The 25972-nt window shown below is 32.3% G+C and overlaps 1 protein-coding gene and 1 long non-coding RNA gene across 10 annotated transcripts in view; one reads left to right on the forward strand and one right to left on the reverse strand.

The window, feature by feature from the left end:
* The window catches only part of LOC143243281 (anoctamin-4-like), a 423249-nt gene that overhangs the window by 84819 nt on the left and 312458 nt on the right, over window positions 1–25972 (forward strand). The gene's annotated exons all lie outside the window — the stretch shown is intronic.
* Window positions 373–25226, reverse strand: LOC143242515 (uncharacterized). 9 transcript variants are annotated; one of them, XR_013022852.1, is made up of 7 exons: window positions 24731–25205; window positions 23756–23832; window positions 20664–20947; window positions 15435–15642; window positions 9276–9463; window positions 8489–8566; window positions 373–5615 (listed from the first exon to the last, which is right to left on the reverse strand). It is a non-coding gene; the product is annotated as an uncharacterized LOC143242515 (long non-coding RNA). The 9 variants fall into 9 exon arrangements; XR_013022854.1 differs by lacking the exon at window positions 23756–23832 and having other exon boundaries at window positions 12032–15642; window positions 24731–25224; XR_013022853.1 differs by lacking the exon at window positions 8489–8566 and having other exon boundaries at window positions 12032–15642; window positions 24731–25224.

Here is a 25972-nt window from a genome sequence, read left to right on the forward strand (position 1 = left end):
AAACTAACACACACATGTGAATTCTATGATTACTGATATTCCATTTCTGCCTTTACAAATGCATCATTAATGTAAGAAAAAGGTATAACTTGCATAACTATCAAAGTTTCTCCATTTAGGCCTATACAGTTCCCCTGGAAGTATACAAACTAGCTTTTGATACATATAAATATGAAATATTCCAAAATAAACTTAAAAGAAATTATTATGGTTATTCTAATCAAATGATGTATACTTTTCACCATACTCTTCTTCCAGCTAATACAATAATTAAGTTTCATGCAGAATGATACAAAAATATTAAAATGATTAACATCAACGGAGAATGCCTTTAAAAATTGCATAAACCTCACACACAATATTATAAATAAGTAAGAAAATAAACACTTTGTTAACATTGTAAAAACTTCTAAGTATCAAACATTATTATACTGTGAGTAAAAATATTTAGTACTAAATATTAAGCTATTTGTTGGACCTTAAATATTATGCAAGAACATCATAATTCATGGTTTAATTACAAGTACTCAAGTAACAAAATTAAAATTATAAAACAATAGAAAAATGGCCCTGTAAATATTGTAGGCAATATATGTTATTCATTTATTTATAATTATTGTTAATATAGTATCATTCCCACTGATATTCTGAACCAAATTAATTTAAATTCTCTTAAGTCTTACTCTAACTTTGTGACTTGCATGGCCAGGTGGTTGAGGCGTTTGACTCGAAATCTGAGGGTCGAGGTTTCGAATCCCTGTCGCACCAAACATGCTTGCCCTTTCAGCCGTGGGGGAGTTATAAGGTTACGATTAATCTCACTATTTGTGGGTAAAAAAAGAAGCCCAAGAGTTGGCGGAGGGTGGTGATAATGAGTTGCCTTCTCTCTTGTCTCACACACCTGAAGTAGGGGTGATGAGCACATAGACCTCAGTAGCTTAGTGCGAAATTCAAAACAAACAATCAAACTCTTAGTTGTTACTTCATGGAGGAGATTGTTGGTGAGAGTGAGACAAGTAAGATGTATTCTTTCCACGTGAAAAAGGAAAACTTTGAATAGATAGGCTTCCCTAACCAGCACAGTTGAAGAATGTATATCTAGTTACAAGTGCGATTGGCCACACAGACCAATACTACAAGCGGAGACCACCTGAAAAATCAACGACAGCAGAGCGAGAAACCGCGGCACAGATCTCACCAGGAGACCGGAATCAGGCAAAGACTAGCCATGACAGACGAAAATCATAATCTACAGCATGATTAAATATTTTTGGGGTCATTATCTCTTGTAAAGACAGCATTACATCTCTACCATGTGGTAGAAAGAGCGGACTTTCCAGATTAGACTCATTTTCAGCACTTATGTAATAAATGAACTAGCTTTTCCTACATTTTCTGATCTTTCTCACAGTATTGAGAGATCATATCCATTTTGTGAGACCTCCATATATGTGGGTGATGTGGTCATTTGCCCATTTTTATTAAAACTTTTTTAATAGACAGGAGATTCCAAGTTCCTGTGGTTTCGAAACTTTCCTGTTCTTTTCTACAGGAACTTGGAGTCCCTCAGAGCTGTGTTTTGAGTGTCACACTTTTCAGTGTAAAGACTAATGCCATCACTGAACAATTCCCTCTTACTGAAAGAGTAAGAAAAAGAAAAAAACATTTGTCTTAGAAATCTTATATACAACAACATGCACACTATATTTCATCAGGAATACTATTTAACATAAGTATAGAAGGTATGAACTTTCTGCTTTTTAGAAACTTAAATAAGGTTCATGCTGAAGGAACTTCAAACAAACCTTCTAAATAACAGATGTTCCACAACCAATAGCAATTCAAATTGTCTTAAAATAAAAGTTTCCACTTTTATACTTGTGTACTTATAGTGAGTATAATTATCTTGATACTGTAAGTCCTAAAACCAAATCAAATTCCTAAAACAAGAATTGTTGAACCCTTTACAAGTGAAATATATTTATCTGTAACTTGGTAATCACATTCAAAATTTATTTTCCTTAAACTTTTGTCCAGAGTAAAACTTAGTTTGCGCAAACTACAATGACAAGTAACATTATAATATTTTTAACTTATTCTGGGATAGTTCAATAGTTGAGAGACAGGGTTAAAATCTCCCTTATGTAAAAATATTTTTCATATAGCTACTTACCTCTGCACCACTAAGAGCTATTCACTTACATACAACTACCACATGCCATCAACCATGAACAAGCTCCCACGTGCATTATAACAGCTTATGACAATCACACTGCTGTAGCCCTCTACCAATGGGAAGGTCACACAATCTCTGTATAAGCACAAGTTTTCTCTTGACAAGGCAAAGAAAATTCACTGGAAGTAAGAAAGATCAGGAAAGAATTGTCTGTTTTATTTGTTTTGTTTTAATAAGAGTTCAGAATTGGCTATGTCAATTATATTCCCAGAAAACTTTCACTTAAACACTGGCCACTTAAAAGGAGGAGATGGGTTTAATATTTTCCATTCTCTTGTGTTCAATTCAGATTTTTGTTAAGTAATACCTGTGAGGTAAAGACAGCAACTTGGTGGTTTCACATGGCACCAGGAATGAGAAGTGTAAGATGTTGTTCTTCATGTAACATTGTATCAGATGACTATCACCTTCTTACATTCATTTTCTTATCAATGAGGAATTTTCAATGTGTTGAAATGTGACATTAATCAAGGTACCATAATACGTATATGAACCACATGAAAATGACTGGAAAATAAAGCAAACAAAAGTCATCACACTCGATCTTCTGGGTATACTGGAGAATAAAAATTGGTAGGAGGAAAAATCCTGAGAAAAAGGAAACTGCATAATTATATAAGTTATGGTAGACAAATGTGTTACTTTTAGTTCACATACCAGTCTGTGAGATCGCCAAAGACAAACAACGAAAAGAGGAAAGAGGCTGTGCTATGTTGAAACTGGCAGGAGATGCAAAAATGTCTATGGTCAAACTCATTCAAAGAAGAATATGCGAGATGGATCAGTTGGTGACCCTAAACAATTAAAGCAGAAAAATATACATGGAGAGATTCAGAGATGATAAAGAAATGACAGGATAAGAACCACCCAACTTTATGGGGACAACGAAAAGACTAGAATAAAAATCCACAGTAGAGTGAGAGACAGATTCTATAATTCCTTCTGTTAATAATGAAGATACAGATGATCAGTGAGACGTGGATAGACAATAGAACAATAAGAAAGGAAAAGCATGAAAAAAGAAGATTGAAATTATGAGATAGGACATACAAAGCTTCAGGTTGTTAGAGAAAAAAGAAAACTGAGAGATGAAGTGAGAGAGGAAGGCACTGACAGGACCAAAGCCTGAGACTGGTTCTAAAGAAGAATAATCTCTAAAATCTAAACCCTGGATTCCAAAGGGTTGAGAACAATCCCAAAAAATAGAACTATAAGAAAAAAAAAAGACAAGACAAAGCACCTAGATATAAGATGGAGGGATATGAACACCAAATTAAGGAAATACCAAAAACAAATAAATCAGAACAAAGAGAGAATGGGAAAAGTAAAACCAAAGTAACAAACTGATTTTAAACCATCTGTATACTTGGTCCTGTACTCAAGACTCAGCTCTGTGCCAGTTGGCTTGGAGTGAGTAATGTGAAAACAAGCTTTTCCAAATAAAACCCTCAATTAAACTTTGGCCATCTTGCTTCCACAAGGATCAGAAAGAGGAAGTTTTCTTAACTAGACTATGCATTGGTCACAGTTTTTTAAACTCATTGTTTTCTTTTATCTGGCATTGTTGCACTACTGTGTTGTCTCTGTAACATTCAGGTCACAACAAGCCACATTTTATGACTCTCAACAACAGCACCAATTTAAACATGTTTTGTCCTATGGTTTATCAGTAACATTACAAAAATTTTTAAGTTTTTTAAAGGCCATTCATCTTTTTAATGCCATTTTACTTTTTAATTTACACATTACATCTTTTATAATGTAATTCTCTTTTAAAAATCAAAGTCCATGTACTTTGATTTGAAATTAGAAAACAGCCGTTACATCAAATAGCTCGAAACCATAACTGCTGCTGTTTGAACTGCTCATTAGTCAACCTGGTGAGTTATAATTATTAAAATTTTGCTACAAGTCTTTTAAAACTTGTCTTATTTTACTTTCTGAAAACAGCCATTATGCCAAATAACTCTAAACCAAAGCTTCTAGAAATCAAGAGAAAGGATTTATTCCATACATTTAGCAAGAATGTTCACTGCTTTATTGAAACAATATTGTTGTATTAATACCAATACTATGAGCTGCAGCCTGTGAATGAAGAGTGGATATAGTTCACTGATAACTTCAATACAGGTCCAAAATGTGTTGTTCTTCAAAACAGTAACATATATATATGTTCCTATTAGTCAATCAATTCACTTGAAAGAAACATACAAAACTATCAAAATTGTTGTTAATAAGGTCTAATACAAAGAACATGGCTGGCTATTTTGTGGAAACTTGAAAGTCCTTTGAATGTTGTTGTATTAAACACCCAGTCAGACAAAGTTTTCACATTTTGTGTGTGAAATGGGACAAATGACACAAAATCAGTGCTGGATAAGAAGTAATGGCCACACAAAGTCAGACGGATACCAGAATTGAAAACACTGAATGTGAAAGTCTGGTTGACACAAAGAATGTCCTATTACTTTCATTTCATATAAAACTGGGTTTGATAGATCAGTTTGTAATTATCTTAAACAAAGATGGTGACTGTTTCAAGTATCTGTATGAGGAATTCCCAGCAATTTCAGAAGCAACACTTAAAAGGATTTTGTTTAGCCTCAGATTAGAAAACTGACTTAAAATGAACATATCTAAGTCTGTTTGTTTATTTGAATTTTTTCATTAAGCCACACCAAAGCTATCTGTGTTAACTATCCCAAAATTAGCTATGAAAGACAAAAGAAAATGCAGCTAATCATCAGCATCCACTGTCAACTTTTGGCTACTTTTTATTAAAGAAAAGTAGGGTTGATTATAATGACTACTTTGCTGAAAAAAACAAGCATGTTTATTTGAACAAGGATTCAACCCACAACTCACAGACTGCAAGTTCAACTTGCAATACGTGAGATCATAATACATAGTTCTGACACTAAATGATGCAGATTTCACAAAAATATCACGATGTATCTGAATGCATATCTGTTTGACATCAACTTTCCTCTCATTTATTCATTTTTTTTTATTTTTATCAACAAACATAATAAAAAAATGTTCATTGTGGCAAATAAAATAATAATTTGATCTAAGCAAGAGTTTTATTTATTCCTAATTTGTAACAACATTTTTACATGGAGAAGAAATGGATATCATTTTCAAAATCTAATAAGCTGAATAATAGGAAGTCGTGGCACCCAATATACTACTGCTCTAGAAGAAATCTAAGAAAAACAATCTGTTAATTTTCTTGTCCTAAAATGATGCCAGTCTTCATGGTCAATATATTTCAACATGTATATTGGGATATTTGTTTTTTGAGCTATTAATGTGAATCTAGTTATCACTGTAGTGGGCTGTATTGTTTTCACTGGCCGGCTACTTCAATGAACAGATGCTGGGTGAAAAATAAAAAACATCTGTTTAACAAAAGTGCTTATTATACATCACATACAGTTTGTTTAATTAGTCTCTTTATACAATACTGTGTGAAAGTGTAAGAGCAAAAGAATATCTTTTCATTCTTTCCATTTTATGGGCTAATTCTTCCATGTTATTACTGATTGTAAATTTCAATGCCATGGTAGTGATTCATTGATCACTTTTTAACAATTAAACGAGCTGAGGTGAGAACACTGAGTTTTTAGAATTTCCTATGCTTGTACCTTGGACATGTCATAATGGTTCTGTTTGAATGAATATAGTGGTAAAATTTAGGGCATGAAATAAATGTCATGGTACAACATGCAATGTCTCAACTATGTAGAAAGAAGCTAGCATATTGAACCAGTATGTGTTAGAAGGAATAAATTTAATAACAATCCACAAATAAATCTTGATAAAAACACTAATAACACACATATGACGTTATCATTCCACAACTCAAAACGAGGAAATAATTGTCAGTAGATCAGAGACTTTACATAAAAACTTTATGTGATGCTTGTTGGACTCTTCATCCAATTGCTGTAGACTTGAAATTTTCCCCAACTACTGTCAACTACACCACAGATAATGAGTACAATACAGATAAATTTGAAAATAAGAAGGGAAGAAACAGAACACCTAGATTCAATGATACTGGCATTAAGTACCTTTGTTTATGCAACCTTCTGGATAGAAAGAAAACTGGTTTCAAGCATGAGATAAATCACCATGTACCAAATGAAAGAAATTTGTCCAGATCTACAATATCAAGATAAGTCAATGATGATAGAATATTTGATCATGTAGCAGTTAAAAAACCTTTACTTTGTTCTCCAAGTATTGACAAGAAACTGGACTACTGATAATTGAAAAGAAGTAATATGGATGGAAAAGTCAAAGTTTGAAATAGTTTACTCAAAGTGTACATTGTACATCCAGCAGAAGAAAGATGAAAGATTCTTATTTCAATGCACAGAACCTGTGATAAAGCATGGGAGAGGCAATGTTATGGTTTGAGGTGTTTTTCTGTAGAGATGACAGGAAATTTCTGCAAAATAGTTGGAATAATGGACCACTAAATAATGATCCATCATGGCAGACCCAGTTCTACTACCAAGAGGATAATGACCCCAAACACTCATCCAACGTATGCAGAAATTACTTAGCTGAGAAATAAGCCACTGGAGTTATTCAAAATAATACAATAGTTCCCTAAGAGCCCCATCTCAAATGAGCAGATTTTGAATTTCATAAATCAAAAACTTGAGAAACCAAAAGCTACTTCCAATGAAACTATATGGGAGTGTATCAGAGACATTTTGACTAAACTCCCAAAGGACACCGTGATTAAACATCTTGTAACAAAGCCTGAAAGACTTTCCATAGTTATTAAAGTAAAAGGAGACACAACAAATATTCACTGTTTGTTGAACTCTCACTAAATTTTTCTTGCACTGAATGTGAAGAATAATAAAATATCGATATTTTACCTGTGATTTATCTTCAGATGTTTTTTGAAAGCTGCCTGAAATCTGATTTTTGACTTTGTCCTAACACTTTTGGACAGTACTGTAGGATGGGCCTAAAGGAAACTAAACATACTGGTACTGCTTTTTGGTGTATGTTATCAAGATAATAGGTTCAAAGTAAACCAAAATATCTGAGTAAAATAACAGTAATTTATACCATATCTTTAATAAGAGTTCAGAGGCAATGTGGCATTTATTTACATCCACTTCCAGACACCTGTCTAGAAAGTCTTGAAAATCTGTAGGCAGGTTATCTTTATTTTCATTGTTTGGTTTCCATTTATTAATATTAAATCAAGTACCTGAAAAAGGAGTGTGACTTGATGACTAAATCAATAACTTAACAACACAAAATAATTTTGATAATAAAAATATACATGTATATATAATGAAAACAATTATATATATCAGAAATTATAACCAATTCTGTTAATGAGACTAGCATTACAGAGATAGAATATACCTTACTTACAAAACACAAAAATACTATCTGCTTCATGCACTATTACTGACTCACGTCACTTGACACCCATGACATCGGAATGTACAAATCTTTGGATAATACTCAGTAATACTGTCTAAATATCTCCACAAAATATAACTTTACAGTAGCAGAACACCCTGAGTGAATTACCAAACATGTTACTATTTATTTATAGGGGTTTAACAAGATGGTAGTGATATTGTGGCAGAAAACACTATACTTTATGCATTTTAAAGATTATTATATCATACACTCCACAAGATTCAATAATTAACTGTTTGTAATTGTATATAGTCTCGTTAAATATTCAGTGTTGCTGTCATCATTCTACTGTTCATTATTACCTTCATTACATCTACATGTTTGAATTATGTGAACATTCTTGTTTTTGTCTTTATTATATCTATTACCTGTGGTTGGTGAAGAAATTCTGGACAAAGCAGACAATTGTATTTTAAAATACAAAAATGTAGCTTTTAAGAATTTTGGTTTCGTGAAACAATGATAATTTTTACTATTAAACTTTACAAGAGAAATATCTGTGTTTAACTAAAGCAAAGCATTAATACACCCAAGTTATTAAAAGATCTTGAAATTATTGGTGAAAGACTAAGTTTATCCACTGGAAGTCCCTCTGAGATTTATAAAATCACATTTTTATATTATTGTTGCACCAAAGTATTTAACTTTCCATCTAATTTCATGGACTTGTAACTTTTAAAACTTAAACAATTCACAAAAGAGAAAAATGCAAGATACCCAAACAAGAAGAAAATTGAACTTCAATCAACTCTTATTCCTTGGCTGTAAGTACTGGTTACCTACACTTACCATGTCAGAAGTTTTCTGATAAAATACCAAGGAACGAGATGTAAACCTCTGGTCCGTACTTTTTCCTTTTTATTAATTCTGGAACCAACCAATGCCAAGTGTCAACCAGGCAATAAAGTTATCATGCGAAAGAAAAAGAAAACAGAAATAACTACTAGTAAGCCTTACAAAATTAACTCTAATTTAGATGCCAATGCTGTAATCTGATTCCCAACATTTATAAAAGATTACACTGGATTGTATTTTGTGTAAGAGACTGAAAACTTAATATTTATTGCATTACACACTAAACAATGTTTACAGTTTTGTAAATAATGCTACATTTGAGAGTACTGTATAAGCTGCAAATAATTCAACAAACCCAACCTTTCTTGAATAAAATAATTTCAACAACCATGTACATAACACACGTACATATAAAGAAGTTGAAAGAAGCATAATAAAAACTAAAGAGTGCTGGTTAGAGATAACATATTGGTAGAAGCTTAGAACAGAAATATATAAAGTTATTTCAAAGTTATTTAGAAATGGAATGAATTGAAAAAGTCATTGTGTCAGAACCAAATGTGGCTGCAACCTCCCACACTAAAACTGTCACGTATTACTTACAACTACAATTTAAACAAAGCAAACCTGTGAGAGTGATACATAAAAATATTCTTGAACTTGTAAAATTGCTTGAAATTGACCATTTAATTAAATAAAGACAATATGTTAGCATACACTTTATAACAGGTAAGATTAAAAATAAAACACTTAACTAAAATGTAACATTAATAACACTAACCCAAAGCTCATCACCAACAAGATACCTAACCAAATAGTTGACGATGGTTTGGATGTTTATTTTTGTCCACCACTATAAGTTCAGTGACGATAAGCTCTTTTCCTGGTTGCTGGTTTTCATTGATCTCTTTAATTGCAACTTAAAACCCAGTAGCAGTTACTATGGCTGTGTAGATCGTTCCTGAACCACTGAAACAATAAAAGTATCATTAGAATTTGTAACGTGGTACAACGTGAACATATTACCACATGCTACTTATAAAATTATTGTACCTTTTGAAAAGTAATGGATTAACACATGTTTCTAGTCTTATATTTTTGTAATGTGATAAAATTGTATACTTTCCTTGTATGTTTATTTTACAACAGTTAGAAAATTGTGCACAATTACTTTTTAATTATATGAATTCTACTCTAAGATACTGATAAAAAATAAATGGTGCATTATATTCACACAAGTAAGCACTGTCCCTCCAAGTTATATTAATAACCTTTTGGAAGTGTGTGCAGCTGTTACATTCACAATGTCCTCATAATATGATGTTAGTTTCGAATATTTAATACAACAGTTCTGCTTAGATTATATGCAGAAATTAATCTATTTTAGTAAATGTATGGTTTTAATCCTTACAATAGTAATAACACTATGGAATTTTTTGATCTATAAACCTTGTAACCATTACTGTGATCACACTTTGAAAGTTCCTTGGAAATAATGTATTTCTACAGTAATTTTACTCTTCATAATTTGTCATATCTCCTCTTTAAATCAAAATGTACAATTATTTAGTTACACATTTTTAACACTTTCTGAGTTATGCAACTATTTTTGCTGGGACTGAAATAATTACAACTGAACATAAATCCTTATTGATGTAAGCTGTTTTTGGGTGAATCAAATTACCAGCTTGTAACACTACATTTTTTTTTTCCTTTGCAAGTCATAAATGTGTTAGATGTTTTAATTATTCAAAATTACTAAATTTTATAATTTGAATCATATTTTCAATACTTCAGGAATACCATTCCACAGACTGATTAACCTGCATATTTATTTTTAATCTACATCACATATTCTATAAAATTGTTGTGATATTTATAATTTTCTGTACTAAAAATTAACTTCCAATAAGTACTTATCTCCTTTTACACAGGCCTAGAATAACCAGACAGTTAAGACCCTCAACTCGTAATTTGACGGTTGCTAGTTCCAATCCCCATCACACCAAACATGCTCAACCTTTCAGCTGTAGGGGCCTTCTAATGTTACAGTTAATCCTAATATTCATTGGTAGAGAAGTAGCCCAAGAGTTGGCAGTGAGTGGTGATGACTAGCTGTCTTCCCTCTTGTCTCACACTGCTAAATTAAGGATGGCTAGTGGAGATAGACCTCATGTAGCTTTCACGAAATTATAAAACAAACAAACAATCCTTTTACATCAAAAGATATTCTTATTCAATGCTGCCATCTTTTTGTAAACCTTGTTTTCAAGCATGTCACAAGTTTCTGCCTCCTCTTGATTGCAAATTATTCATTAAAATTATCATGTAACAACCCTCCATCAATAATAAAGTAAGGTATTCTCATTTTGCTTATGACTTCACCTGTTCAATTCTACCAGATATCACTGAGTTCTCTTAGAATTTGGAAGCATCAGGTTTTAATGAAGAGGTAAGATGGGAAGTGTGAAATTTGGTAAGAACCTTCCAGAAATACATTTACAGTTCAGGTGAATTACAACTTCCAATACAGTTCATTTTGTCATATCAACAGATAGCAAGAATCTTACATTGAATAGGTGAAAGAAACAGTTTGAGGGAAGGAAAGAAGCATCCTCCAAAGCCATCCAAAGGACACACCTGAAGACAAGAAAGTCAAATTTGGAAAACTGATGTGGGAGACTGAGCCAGGTATACATTTCACCCATATAAGAAAGATGTGGTACTTATGGGAAAACTGGAATGTAATGAGGGCTATCAATCTTCATTAGAAGAAAAGTGAGGGCATAAAACACAATGGAGAGTCTGAAGGAACAACAACACCTGAAACAATGCAATGGATAACCAAAAAGACCTATTTTTAAATGCAAACCATAATGATTCACTCAATACAAGACATGGTAGGGATGAAGAGTATTCTATTCCACCTTAACCATATATGTTTTGGTTTAGAATAATGGCTACTTTGATAACACTTTTACAGTTGACTAGATGCCCCCATTGGTTCTGTCAAGGCTATATAAAATAAACTTTAAACAGCTTTATCAGAGATCCATAGTATGAAAAATAAACTTTGGAAGTACTGATGTGATTAATTATTGTAGTTTACAAAAATAGAGGCATTCGTGTAATCCACACCCTGCATACTGACAGACTTGATGATTTATTGAGATGGAAGATTAGTGTGAGAAAATATTACATCATAAAGAACATGGACTTTACCAAACACAAGTTCTAACTTTTTGATAATCTATAATCAGTTCACATGTTTACCACTTTGCAAAATAAAATTGACAAATGGAATGAAAATTAAAACAGACTCAAAAGGAAAAAATATTATTAAAATATGCACTTCAGACTCAACACATACCTAGATAAAAATGCTGCACTTTACAGGTCACAATTCTTTCAAAACAGAAACTAATTACATGATTTATGTTCTCCTTGTAGCTGGCTAATCAACTTAGATGGCAATAACCCAGAAGAACATATTACTTTTGAGCCATTAATAATACAAATTCACACTCAAGTTGATACCTGGTGAACTATCCCATGAAGCAGCAGGTACCATCTGTGATGACTCATGTTAGGTACAGCAACACCTAGTGGTCAACTAGCACGTGCCCTAGTAAGAAGTTCTGAGCTAGAATCATAAAAATAACTCAGAATTTTATGTTTCATATTTATCAAGCTGAGGTACCTGTCCTTTATTTGTACATGAACTTAAACAAAATTTGGAGGTGGAAGATATGATGAATGAGAAAAATCCTGATTTTCATACAATTCATTTATAACATTCATTTACTAGACTGTATAATGGTCATATTGTAATGTCAGTAGGGGTGCATTCTGTTACCTGCTTTCAACACCCAGCTCATGACATCTTTCTACAGTGTTTTACATGATTATTTAAGAGAAAACCAATGGCTACAGAAGTGTCTTACAGATAGGTCAAAGTAAGAAATTACCACTCAAACAACAGCTTTTCATACCAGCCTGTTGTTCAGGTGGCTGTTGAAATAGAAACTTCATCTCAGTTTATGCATTATTGTAACAAAGGCAGTCATCTTTGTTCATTTAATTCCTCCAAAGAGAGCCAAGCAGTCTTCGAGATGTATATATTAAATGTTTGTGTGCTCTGTACATCGATGAATATAATTGATGTTAACTCAGTCAAAGTGTTCAATAACAGCAATAATGGGGTGGAGGAGTTAGGAACCATCCATTAGCATGGCCACTTCCAAATTATCTTCACATTTACCCTCATTAAGAAGGATAGTCATCTATTGAAAGCACTACTGTTTTTGCTCCTTTGAAAACATTATACACAGTTTGGTTAAGACTGGTCCAGTGAACCCGGATTAGTTAGATAATGGAACAAGAGACAGACACAGATTTTTGTGTTTTGTATATATACACAATATAGCAATGAGGTTTTTGGTATCTGTACACCACCTAATTTTACCTTCAACAAATCAAGACAGGATTTAGAAAGTTATTTTCCTTCTTTCTCAGACAACATGTGAAGAGAGAAAAAAGTATTGTTTTTCACCTGCTCTAGATCTCTCAGACCTATGGTGTCCAACATGGTCACCACTTGCCACATGCCAAAACAGCTATTGACCTGTGGTGAACTGGTGCTTTATTTCTACCACTTATTTTTTTGTATAATTAATTTTATTAATAAATAATTGAAAACATTACTATGTATTTTTTACCCATCTTTAAAAACACAGTTAATTTTTTTGCCTCAAAGTGAAAATGTTAACACATTTTAAACAGTTTTGGTGACTATGAAATACAGTTGGACACTGGTGCATTAGACCTAAAAGCACACCCACTCCTACAGCTTTTTGAAGAACCACAATTATTCCAATGTTCTGATTTCATTTCAGTTAAAACCTCATTTTTAAATAGTGTATATAATAATTTAAATTTGTGTGTTGGACTAAGGATTCTTTTACAGTGGATGTTTGCCACTTTTTGGAGATAAATTCAAAAATAAATGAACAGCATGCATTCCACTTGTTTTAAAATATGTTCAAAACAAGTGAAACATGACAAATTCTTCACACTACATGTATCACAACTGGATCTAAATACTGTATGGCTCTCTTCTTGACAAAAATCCATTTTGGCCAAATTCAATTGGATTAAAATGCAGTTGACAAGCCAAACTATTTTTCTCTATTTTAAATAATTCATTTCACATTTTCTAACTTCTCTCTGACTGAAAGTCTTTTTTCCTTGGCTTTATTTTTGGCTCACTTCTTACTCTGTAGCCTCTTATATGGTTGGTGACACTTTTTATATCTGACATTGAGGTATTCTAGAAATCTCTGTAGCCTTGATATCAATTACACAACTTACAATAACCATCTGCTTTCAACTTTCTTATTGTGAAACAAAACAGTCATGAAATATTAACTCACAAAATTAACACTACTTACATTAAACAGTGTATTTTATCTTACAACCCTGAACTTATATATTTTAGTCACTACACTACTTGCCATTGGTTGAAAACACTTAAATAAAGTTTGTTGTAATGCAGTTTTTGAAGAGGAGGAAAAGAGAAAGTGGACCAGTTTGAACAATTCTTGAATTTGAAAAGATAACTTAATTTTAGTGAAATACTTGATCAAATAATTTGAATTTTTTTGTATACAAAAAACTTGTAATATTTACAGAAAGCTAGTCAGATTTTGTGAAGATACACAAATCATTTTAAAAGTTACAGTGTGGAAACTGATGGTTATGAACAAAGTCACACACAGCGAGTCTGTAATGAAAGGGTTAATTTCTTTTGTTCCTATCCCCCTCTTACATGACATTTTAAGAAAAGAAATGTAGTTCCTCTATCCAGGAAGTATTTATTGCATTGGCTATTGAACCTCACCCTTCCAAGAAGCCAACAGTTGTTAACTACTATTCACAGCAGTGGATATACTAATTAGACTCCTTACTGAAAACCTGAATGCATCTGTTGGATGCACTTTGTTTCACTGTTACTTTGTGTTGTATCTTACCATTTGCACTTGAATGAAAAGGAAAAGAAATAGAGTAAGATATTTGGTGTAGACCAAAGATAGTTTAGAGACAGCGGAGTTGTTTTATAGTACCTATAAAAAACAAAACAACAACATCCTATACCACTTTAAGCTTTGATGTTATGCTTATAATGCTAACAAACATCTCATCACGGTCCTAGCAACATAAGAACTGGTAACTACAATTTTCTCTGCACATGTAAAATCTAGGTGATTTTCACCCAATCATATAAAGCATTTTGAATTGTATGTAATTCTCATAACACAATAACAGTTTTAAACAAATGTGTTCTTTCATTTTATACTTAAAATAATTACTAAAAGTACTCTATTTCTTATCTCACAATAAGGCACAGAGCCTTCTAGAACAACATTTCAGTCATCACAAGACATTTGATAGTTTGGTTTTTAATGAGAGCTCAATAACACAAACAATGGAGGTGGATGGGTGAACTAATGTACCTGTCTTTCTCCTCTTATGCTCCAAAAGTGCTCTTTTCCTCATTATTAAAAAACCCTCCATAATTAGACCTTGCCTGCTGTGAGCTTGGAAATACAAATGTCAGCTTTAAAAATAATTGACACATATTAAATGTTGATATACAAAAAAACTGCTGTTCAATTTTACATTTTAAAAGGGTTTGCAAGATTGACTGAAAAGAATAAGAGATCTACATCGATCAACCCATATGGAATAGAGGAAATCCACAGCCTTCTGTAACCACTCCCTCATAAACGGTTTTGCATCAGATTGCTTAAAAAGTAAGACCCCATTTTATTGATCCCCTGCCTTTATAATGCCCTCCAGATGTTACTGTAGGAGCTTCACTATGTATGTTTAGCTCACTTCAAGAAATTTAATGTTTGAAAAAAAAAGGAAATGGACAAACGTGTACTTGCTGTGGAGTGACTGACACCTCTACCCCCATAGTTTCACCTCCACTGTTTATTGGTACTTTTCCTTCTGATGGACAGATTCTTCCTTCACAGGTTTCTTCACATTAATCTTGTTCAGCCTCACTGACATGACGACAAGGTGCTGCAAAGTTGAACTTGAAGGCCATTCACACAGTTAAAAAGGCTTAAAATCTTATAGTTCTGTAAAGAAGAAAAATACAGTTTTGTTCACACTAAATCTTGTTCTGAACACAAAATCTCAATTTATATTTGTCCCAATTTATATTTGACATTTTAACTAATTCCTGGGCAATCAAGATTCAAGTCATGTAAAATTTGCACAAGTTTTTCTTTTCCAGTTTAATATAGAATTATAAGAAAGTTAACTGTTTAACAAGTTTTACTGCTATTCATTTAATGTTCCTATAAAAATTACCTTTGAGAAAAAACAGAATAGTATTCAGTATAAATCTTTATAAAGTTCTTAATTAGAAACACTTGAAGTAGACACTTCTTCATGTGCAGCAAGCAATATGTAGACTAAATTACTAACTACAATACCCATACAGTAAGACAGTACAAACAATTCATGAGGTAAAAAAACAGCAAAAGCACAATGTGAAATTATTAAAACAATATAAAAGTAATAGAAAAAATAGCAAACAAAAACTTTACCACAGGCAACATTTAAAGAAAATATTAAGAAAGTGAGAGATACCAGTTCAGTATTATTAGCAAAAGACCCTGGAAACATTTCAAACAAAAATATAGTAGCACTCTTACTGTTTTGTAAGAAAATATTAAAACTCCAACAATCTTAGTAAACAGTATGATTTTGTAAAGTTCATTATAACACACTATTTCTGACATCTAGGATACTGCAATAACCTGTTTTGTTTTTCGTACTCAAGTTCAAATTCAGTCCTCCACAACAACCAACAGTTAAACACACTCACAAGAAACAACAGAGTTCTAAATATTAATATGGATAATACCCCATACCATTTTTAACAAATGACTTGAAGGTCACCATTTGTCAAGCCTGCTCATTCTACATAAAAATGTATGGCAAACCTATTTAGTAAAAACATACAATTCTGGTCAAAACAATGCTAAACAGAAGTAAAACTAACTTAAACCTAAAGTTAAGAGCTTATGTATGCGTTAAAATTTTAATGTTCATTATAACTTAAATAAGTGATTTGTTTAGGTCACTTCAAGTTTAAAATATGTCATGTAAGACAATATTACTATAACTGTACATTTATGTGTGTCAAGTTATTGTTATAAAATTGTTGTAAATATCTGATGAACGTTTTACACACAATTTGTTTGTGTAGAGGTAAATGAAAATAAATAGATAACCATAATACAGTTGATTTTAAACTTTAAACTGCATACATGTCTGTCTTGGAATTTTATTTTTAAAGTTATGCAGTCTGAACTACATAATCACGAGCAAAATACTGTACACAGTAGTGTATGTAGTCATTACAAGTTATGAAAAGGTATATACGTGGTTGTTATGAAAACAGTAAATTTAGAATAATTACACATTGTGTATGCAGTCAAATTAAAACAATTCACTTTGCACTCATCCATATATATTTCAAAACTGTGGAATATTATTTACTGTTGGCTGAAACTAGGTAAGCTACATACTAATCAAATCTACCTGAATGTACACTATAAACTATGCACATCATAAAAATGATAACATCTTAGCTAACAGACTATTATCAAATTTAATTTTCTACATGACAAAGAAAAGGAATAGAAAATATAGTACAACTCTCTTGCTGTTCCTGATTCAAATTTAGAAAAAGGTAAATAACTAATATATGACTCTTAATATTAGTACTACATTACTTAAGACAGATGTGCCAGTACAAATTTATAATGATTCTTGGATGTTTTCCATTGTTCTTTTAACCTGAGATTATTTCTCTTAGACACAAATTTATTCTTGCTTAAAGTGGGCAATATAGCTTACCTTCATCAAACTTTAATTTAAAAAAATACAACTAAACCATGCTCCAAGCCTGTGCAAGTTCCACAAGCACTGCTGCTAGCAATCATATAAATCTGACCATATCCATTCCCTCTCTTTCGTTGATCACTCATCAAATTAGATTACAAGTATTCAGAGAATTAGCTTCTACATCTTACAACAATAAAGTTTCACATATAGAAGGAAGTATAAAGTACAATAAAACTATTTCACGAAACTATGGATATAACTCTTTGAATGTTAACCCATTCATAGATATCCCTCTTTGTGTGACACTGAGGCAAGAGTCTGCATGATATATTTCAACTGATGATACGCTATGACTGGTCAGTAACAATTTAGTGATCAGCTTTCATTATGCTCTAAATGCCACATGCAATGTGTAGAAATTCACACACCTATATGTGGTGCATTAATACAAGAGTATTATGATGTTGAACAACCAAGTTACTGCTATTATGTACCCTTCTTTATTGTTGACATGATTTTGTTGGTATTTACCAAAACCAAATTTTGTATGTCTGCAGCATTATTGCCCTTGCAAAAGATGCAATTAGAAAGCTTTCATGTCCAAAGCACACCACTCTTTCATGCATGTTTTCCATAAACCATACAGTATATGAAGACAGTGCTTTCACAATCCATGTTACAACAGTGTAATAGCATATATAATCTTTAAGTATTGCTTCTGGTGGCTTGAATGTTATTTATCATTTTATACTAGTAATTGTCTTTGTTTCATTCTACACCTTCTTAACCCTATTATGGGGATGTTATCACATTTGTAGATTTACATTCAAAATTTTATTGAACCATTATTTCATGAATATATGTAGTAGCATGTAATTCAAATGTAATAGTACACAACAATTAATTAATTCAAAAATAAATATTAAAACAAATTCCTAAATATCAAATTTTGTTTGTCATGTACTATACTACATGCTTCTTTATTTAAATTATATTTCTGATGTCCAAAGGCAAAGTTTATACTTTTTCACAAATAGAAATTTAAATTAACAAATTTTGACAAGCTGGAATATAAAATAAAAAAACCTCCTTTCTTATCTATTTTCTGAAATATTACTATATTTAGAAAATCAAAAAAGTTAATTCTGTCTATTTCTTTGGTTTTTGAAAATGATTGTTTACACATTCTTACTTTTTTCTATGAAGTGTTTATAACCAATTGAAAGCTCAGAATTTTTACCCACATGGTATTTTAGGTTTGAAAAGTGTCTCATGAGTGGATCCATTTTTGTTGTTGTTGTAGACTCACAAGGAAAGGTGAGATTAATGATGTTTAAAAATATTTTTAGACATAAATACATTTTAATTAATAAGAATTATTAATCACACTAGAAATCTGTGGTACTTAAATATAACCTATGATGTTCTTTATATCAATGTGTACACAAAACAAGAAAAATATTTTACATACTTCAGTTGTAAAATGTGACAAGGCTTAGCAGACTGTGGAAAGTGAGTACACATTAATTGTGAAGGAAACCATTGTTTTTCTGTATTTCTTTACTTAATGTTCTGTGCTCTATGATAAGTAATTGATATTTCAAGATTTATTTGTAGACAGTAATAATAATATGTATATATATAAATGTACATAAAATTTATTGTATTACAACTGAAATGTGATTGTATTCTACAAAATACTGGTCCTCAACAAAGTTATTTCATTTATGCCACATATATCATCCTCAGCAGTTTTCAGTTCATTTCTGTGTGCTTGTGCATCATGATGATTCAATGATTTATAAAAAGAATCCAGTTTATGATAAACATTATAATTGTGTCTGTTGAGGTACACACAAATAGTGGTTTTTACTGTTTTAGTTACTGATGAAGTCATGATCAGAAAATTATTTTTGGGAGCGGTTTGGTCGTACATAAGTTGTTTAATATTTCACTGCATATAGTAAGTCTGCAGCAGCCATTCCAGTTGTATGATAAATTTTAATTGTTTTTCATAAATTGGTTTTGATTCATAGTTTTAACACAAAACATTGTTTAATCTTTTTGCTTATTTTATTCAGTATGTTATATTTTCTGTTGTTATATACTTTTTTAAATGGAGTTAAAGTATCTATGTAAATCAGATGCAAGTCTTATATGAATACTGATCTTTTATTTTAGGCAAACGTTATACGCTGTATCTATTGTGCTGTAACACTTGTAGTTGTGTTTTTATTGTCATGTCATCCTGAAGTGAGACTATTTTACATCATTACAATAATTAGTACTTCCTTACTGTGAAATGGACTGTAGTACAGTGCACAAGGTTCAGAGTTAGAATTAACAGTGTGGAATATGTATTAAAGTTATTGATTTCATCTCTATCTACACATCTTCTTGTTCAATTCTCCATGAGCCTGTTGTAGTCCTAAGAAACCTAGAAGACAGTTGTTGGATGGAGACTTAGTTTTAATGTTTGAGTAATGATTATTTTGGTGATTGCACAATGATTTTAGGTGGGATTTCTTATTGTTCGTGTTTGAAACAATTCTGTGCAAAACATTTAGGGATTTGTATTTTGAAGCTACTTATAATTGTGTGACAGGCATTACTGTACTTGAATACCACACATTAAGGTCAATCTGAGGCTTAGTTTAATAAACTGAGTGCCAGCTCAGCTAGTGTGCTTTCTGAAGAGAATAAACCATGGTTACTTGGAAATTTAATTTCAATGATTAGCCAAATGTCTCATCATCTGATTAGTGACGTGTATGAATGGATTAAGGATATTCCAACTATCCCTATATCTTCTATCTAGCAAAACCACAGCCAAGGGAACTGGCTTGGAGAAATCAGCATAACCAGTCAAAAGTTCACAGTTCCTCCTGCACAATTTCTCAGGCTTTGCAAAGTGTATTCACTTTGTCTTTTTGTTGTTATAGTTTATGAAGAAAGGGTGATGTTCAAAAGATTTTGTTTTTAGACCAGATACAATTTACTTAATAAAAATGATTAATACAATGGAATTTTACAGTATGGATAAAATAACTTATGATTTTGTATTATTTAAAAATGGTTACATAAAAAAACATACTTTACATACTCCTTTTAAAAGTTTGAAACTGAGGTGGTGAAAATACACATTCTGATACCACATGTCTACTGAATGGCATAATACCATAACATTCATTTCAATTTCTATGACTAAATGGTGAAAGCTGGATAAGAAAAATTTACTTACAACAAAATTTTTCATCAAATATTTCCTTCAAAACACTAACTTCAAATCAGGTGGTTAAGACACTCAACTTGTAACCCGTGCGTTGAGGGATTGAATCCTCGTCACAACAAACATGCTGGCCCTTTGAACTGTGGGGGTGTTAAATGTGATGGTCAATTCCACCATTCACTGGTAAAAGAGAAGCCCAAGAGTTGGTGGTGGGTGGTGATGACTAACTGCCTTCCCTCAAGTCTCACATTACTAAATTAGGAAAGTCTAGCACAGATAGCCCTCGTAAAGCTTTGCTGGAAATTCAAAACAAATGAGTTTGGTTTTAAATTGGAAATTATAATTCAAATTTTAGTATTATATATCAGTTAAATTTGTTATTTATAAGTAAATATTGAATAAAAAACTATTTCTAAATATCAGTTCTTATGTATTATATGATGTGCTCAAATTAGAGTTTGTGATGTCCAAATACCAAGACTATAGTTTCTTATGAGTTAGGAGCTCAAATTACTGATATTGAGAAGTTATAATATGGAAAATTGAATCTCCTATCTTTTCTGCTTGCTACATTTACTGAATTAGTCTCAGTGCCCCTACCTACCTCTTGCCATTTTTGGAAGCACTTGCTTATGTACACTTACTTTTGAATATGACTCAAACAGAGCTAAGTTACAGAGTTTTATAAATTATAGTGCAATTCTAAGGTACTGATATAGTACTTTATGACTTTTTGTTATTTTGAAATGTACACATGCTAAATTTAAAATATTATTTTGTTTCACATCTTACTGTAAAATTTTATGAGACTTGATATTCAGTACTGAGTCAAGCCCCAAATGAGTAAAAAAGTTCAAAACTAGAAAATATTATTGTTTACTCTACTTCTTTATTTACTGTTCTGTATTTTAAGTAAATTAAATTTGAGAACTTTTATAACTTATAACTCAGTTGTGACTATTTTACAAAATACTTGTTTACACAAATACAGCCAATACAGGTCACTTTGTACAGACCGTAAACTATGACTGTAAACATTTACTATACCTTCATGGTTGAGTAATTACTGTAACGTTGCTCATCAGACTGCTATAATTTTATATTTCACTACTTTGATATGATGATCTCTTTATCACATCAACAAAGTTACACGGAAATTACGTCATAGTTTAACAGGAATGCTGTAACTAATTAAGACTTGAGATACTTCCTCAGGCAATGTTTTATATTTTATACTTGTGAAGAATATCCAAGTTTTAACTAAAGAAAATACTTCATAACATTAATCATTAAGTTTACCATAGATAGTTACAAAAATGACTGGTCCACTGCCCATAACTTTTATTTATAAAGACATGCTCTAGCAAATATTTAAAAGTAAAAATTAAAGATCAAAATAAAATGGCTTGTTTCACATGAAAAGTCAATGTAAGTATTAGCATGATAAAGAGTGATATTATAATCTGGAATCATACCACTGATGAATGCAAGCAACTAAAAATAAATTTGTTGAGTGTAAAACAAGTTCTAAAACATGGATCAATAGTTTTTCATGTTTAACTTTCATTTTCAGTATTGCTACAGAATTTAGTAAGTTTTGAAGACTGACTGATATATAGGCCATCTAAATTACATATAAATCTTCAAACTCAAGTTTTATTGTGTGAGAAGACTGCAACACTAAAATCTTTCAGCCTTTTCTGTTCTCCACGAATAATTGTTAATGTAATATCAACCAAATATTAAAAGAAAAAACCTGCAAATGAACAGACAAAAATATTATAATTGAAATTTCACTTGTTACTAAAAAGCAAAATTATCAGTTTGTAGACACAAGAATGTTAATTCAGTTTGTTTGTAAGAAAAGAAGTTATCTAAGCTGAAATATAGACAGAAACAAGTTTCTTCCAACAAACTGTTTTAAACTGATCACTTTCTTGGCAAAAGAAACAGACACTTTATAATTATGTTACTGAAGACCCAATCCAGGAACTTCAAACTACTTTTTTCTAGCAAATTACAACTAGTTATATTGTGATTTCACTTTCCTTACACTTCTATGAAAAAGAGATTCTCATTTAACATTTAGATGTGTAGACATAACAAAGAAATAAAAATCTAGACTAGCACTTCCTGAAGTCTTGTTATCCACATCTCCTCTTTAATAAATGTGGTTTCTTCCACGCACATCCTTTTTCAAATGAAGAGATACAATACACATAGATTAAAATGTTATATGTGTTGTTGCAATTACTTATAACCTCATTAAGAAAACAATATATTAAAATGCTTAATTTTGCATTATCACACAATCAACTGCATCCGAACTGCTATTGTTCCCTCCACCTACACTTTTGGAAATGTTTATCAAAACCACATTAAGTGTTTCCCTGTAAATAATACATACCTTAACTGCTTCATTCATAAAAAAAAAGAATACAAGCTACTGTAAATCACTTCAGCCTCTTGTAGCCTCTGTAAGCAAATTCTTATGGCAGAAGAATAAAACTTTTATTGGTACACATGACAACAAATATACACTGGCCCAGTGGTTTCAGCTGTGAACATGCTACTATAAGTCATGTCAGCTTCTTGTAGCCTTTATATGCAAATTCTTATGGCAGAATAAGAAATATTTTATTGGTACACATGACAGCAAATAATGTAATGAAGACACAGAGCAAATCATTCTTTCTATTTCTTCTGCTACTGCTTTGGTGTGTGTGAAGTGTATGTGTTTTCTTAAAGCAAAGCAACATAAGGCTATCTGTTGTATCAACTGAGAGGAATCAAACCCCTGATTTTAGTGTTGTAAAGATGAAGACTTACTGCTGTCCAAGCTAGGGGCACTGCCTTAGTTAATGGATGCTTTACCATCAAAACTAATAAATATGCCTCTGAAACAACATCATGTGATGTGTTTTCCCAGAAAGGTCGAGAACTTCACATATTTTGTCATTTTAATGTCACATATGTAAATTTTATACATACAAGAGATTATAAAAAGCACTAATATCTTTTAATATTACCTTAACGGTGGTAATAGATACATCATAGTAAACTTATATCTCTCTAGAGTAATCACTCTTTAATCAGATACGTACTTGTACGACGGTCGACTCCTATCATTCGAGATTGATACCTCCTGCGCGTTGACCATTTCTCACAGAACACGGTAAACCTATATAACAATGGACATAGTTCAGTTCAGCTAGACAGATCATCATTTCTCGTTAGAACGGATAAGTTGATGCTTACGTTTTATGGACTGGCGACCAGAGTAACAAATGTGTTGTAATTGTAAGACATGTACTGTTGACTATCACATAACAATTCGGAGATTCTGCCGATTACAGTTCACTTCCATGCTACGTTGACAACGTCTGGCTTAGACAGCCAGTGATGTAGCTTTGCACAAAACAACGAGTGTGTGTGTGTTTTCTTCTAGCAAAGCCACACCGTGATATCTGCTGAGCCCACCGAGGGGAATCGAACCCCTGATTTGAGCGTTGTAAATCCGTATACTCACCGCTGTACTAGCGGTGGGCCTTAACAACGACTGAACGTGTCGCAGTTAATAGGTGACACAATCTCTTTGTTTTGTTTTGATTTTGAATTCGCACAAAGATACTCGAGGGCTATCTGTGCTAGCCGTCCCTACTTTAGCAGTGTAAGAATAGAGGGAAGGCAACTAGTATTCACCACCCACCGCAAACTCTTGGGCTACTCTTTTACTAACGAATAGTGAGATTAACCGTCACATTTTAACGCCCCCACAGCAGAAAGGGCGAGCATGTTTGATGCGACCGGAATTTGAGCCCGCAACCCTCGGATTACGAGTCGAACGCCTTAACCCACCTGGCCATGCCGGGGCCCTAAAGACATAGCGCTTTTCACATTTAAAATTACTGCATTGGTACTTTTGTAATAGCAGCATCAATTGTTAATATCAAAATATGCGAGTCTTAATTACCTTTGTCCAGAATATGTGACGTCAGATATTTATTTTGTTATTTTTGCGTAAATGTGTCAAACTTATTTTCCATTTATATAATTATATTTTTAAATCTAAAACCCACCTATTAAGTTCACTCCGACTTCGTGATACCATGTTCTTGCTTTGTAGAAGTCCACACAACACATGAATATCTCTTCGTCTTCCTCTGTCACTGAATCCAGTTTAAGATAGGCGGTGTCAAAGTTCATCTCGAAGTACGCTCTCGACGCTAAGTCGTCACTTCTCCAATGTCTACCATAATGTACGCTCCCGCTTCTGGCGTCTAGGCTATATATTGGAGAAGGCGATTTGTTGTTGTACCAAAGAATAAGCGAAACCACGTCCGTGTCCGATTCCGGAGTAATATTACAAGATAACTTTCCCGGATGTCCGACTAATGCGTAGATCTCAGTTCTGGGAACTGAAAGTCAGAACAACACGTAACTGTAGGGCCAAGTTTTATACCGTTGAAGAAGTTACCAATACCTTTTAAAAATAAACCTAAAACTAATTTTATAAAAAAAAACTGTACATTATTGTATAAAATAAGTGAGAAAATCCATAATCCACGTTCTCGTCAAATTTCTTATGAGATTTTCCTATGTGTTTTGTTTTATATATGTTATCATTTCTTGTAATAATTCTACATAGATAGTTGTGTTCAGTTTAGTACGGACCTTTCGCAAAAACATATCAACACTGCTGAAAGTTGTAACTGACAACTACAAATTGGTTCACAACCATACCGTTTCATGTGGTTTGTTTTTGTTTTGTTTGTTTTTGAATTTCGCTCAAAGCTACTCGAGGGCTATCTGTGATAGCCGTCCCTAATTTAGCAGTGTAAGAGAAGAGAAAAGGCAGCTAGTCATCACCACCCTCCGCCAACTCTTGGGCTACTCTTTTACCAACGAATAGTGGGATTGACCGTGATATTATAACGCCTCCACGGTTGAAAGGGCGAATATGTTTGGTGCGACAGAGATTAGAACCCGCGACCCTCGGATTACGAGTCGAACGCCTTAACCCACCTGGCCGATCAACGAATGTTTTAATATTTTATGAAACACAGAGGAATATCAAAAGATTAATTTTTATTGTATATCCTGTATTTTATCTTTATATTATCTTTCAAACGTTTTTTCTATGAAATGGTATTCTTTAGTATCTAAACTCATTATTTATTTAGCATCTGCAATTAATCAATAAGGCCTGTAAAAGTAAAATCAACAGCCCAATGTGGATTAACCACGTGACAGAGAAAAACAAATCATTACCTAAGTAGTCACTGCTATGCGATTTATGAGCAAGTTTCCATGTGCACATG

This window comes from Tachypleus tridentatus, unplaced genomic scaffold (genome assembly GCF_004210375.1).
Source record: "Tachypleus tridentatus isolate NWPU-2018 unplaced genomic scaffold, ASM421037v1 Hic_cluster_2, whole genome shotgun sequence".
Taxonomy (NCBI): domain Eukaryota; kingdom Metazoa; phylum Arthropoda; class Merostomata; order Xiphosura; family Limulidae; genus Tachypleus; species Tachypleus tridentatus.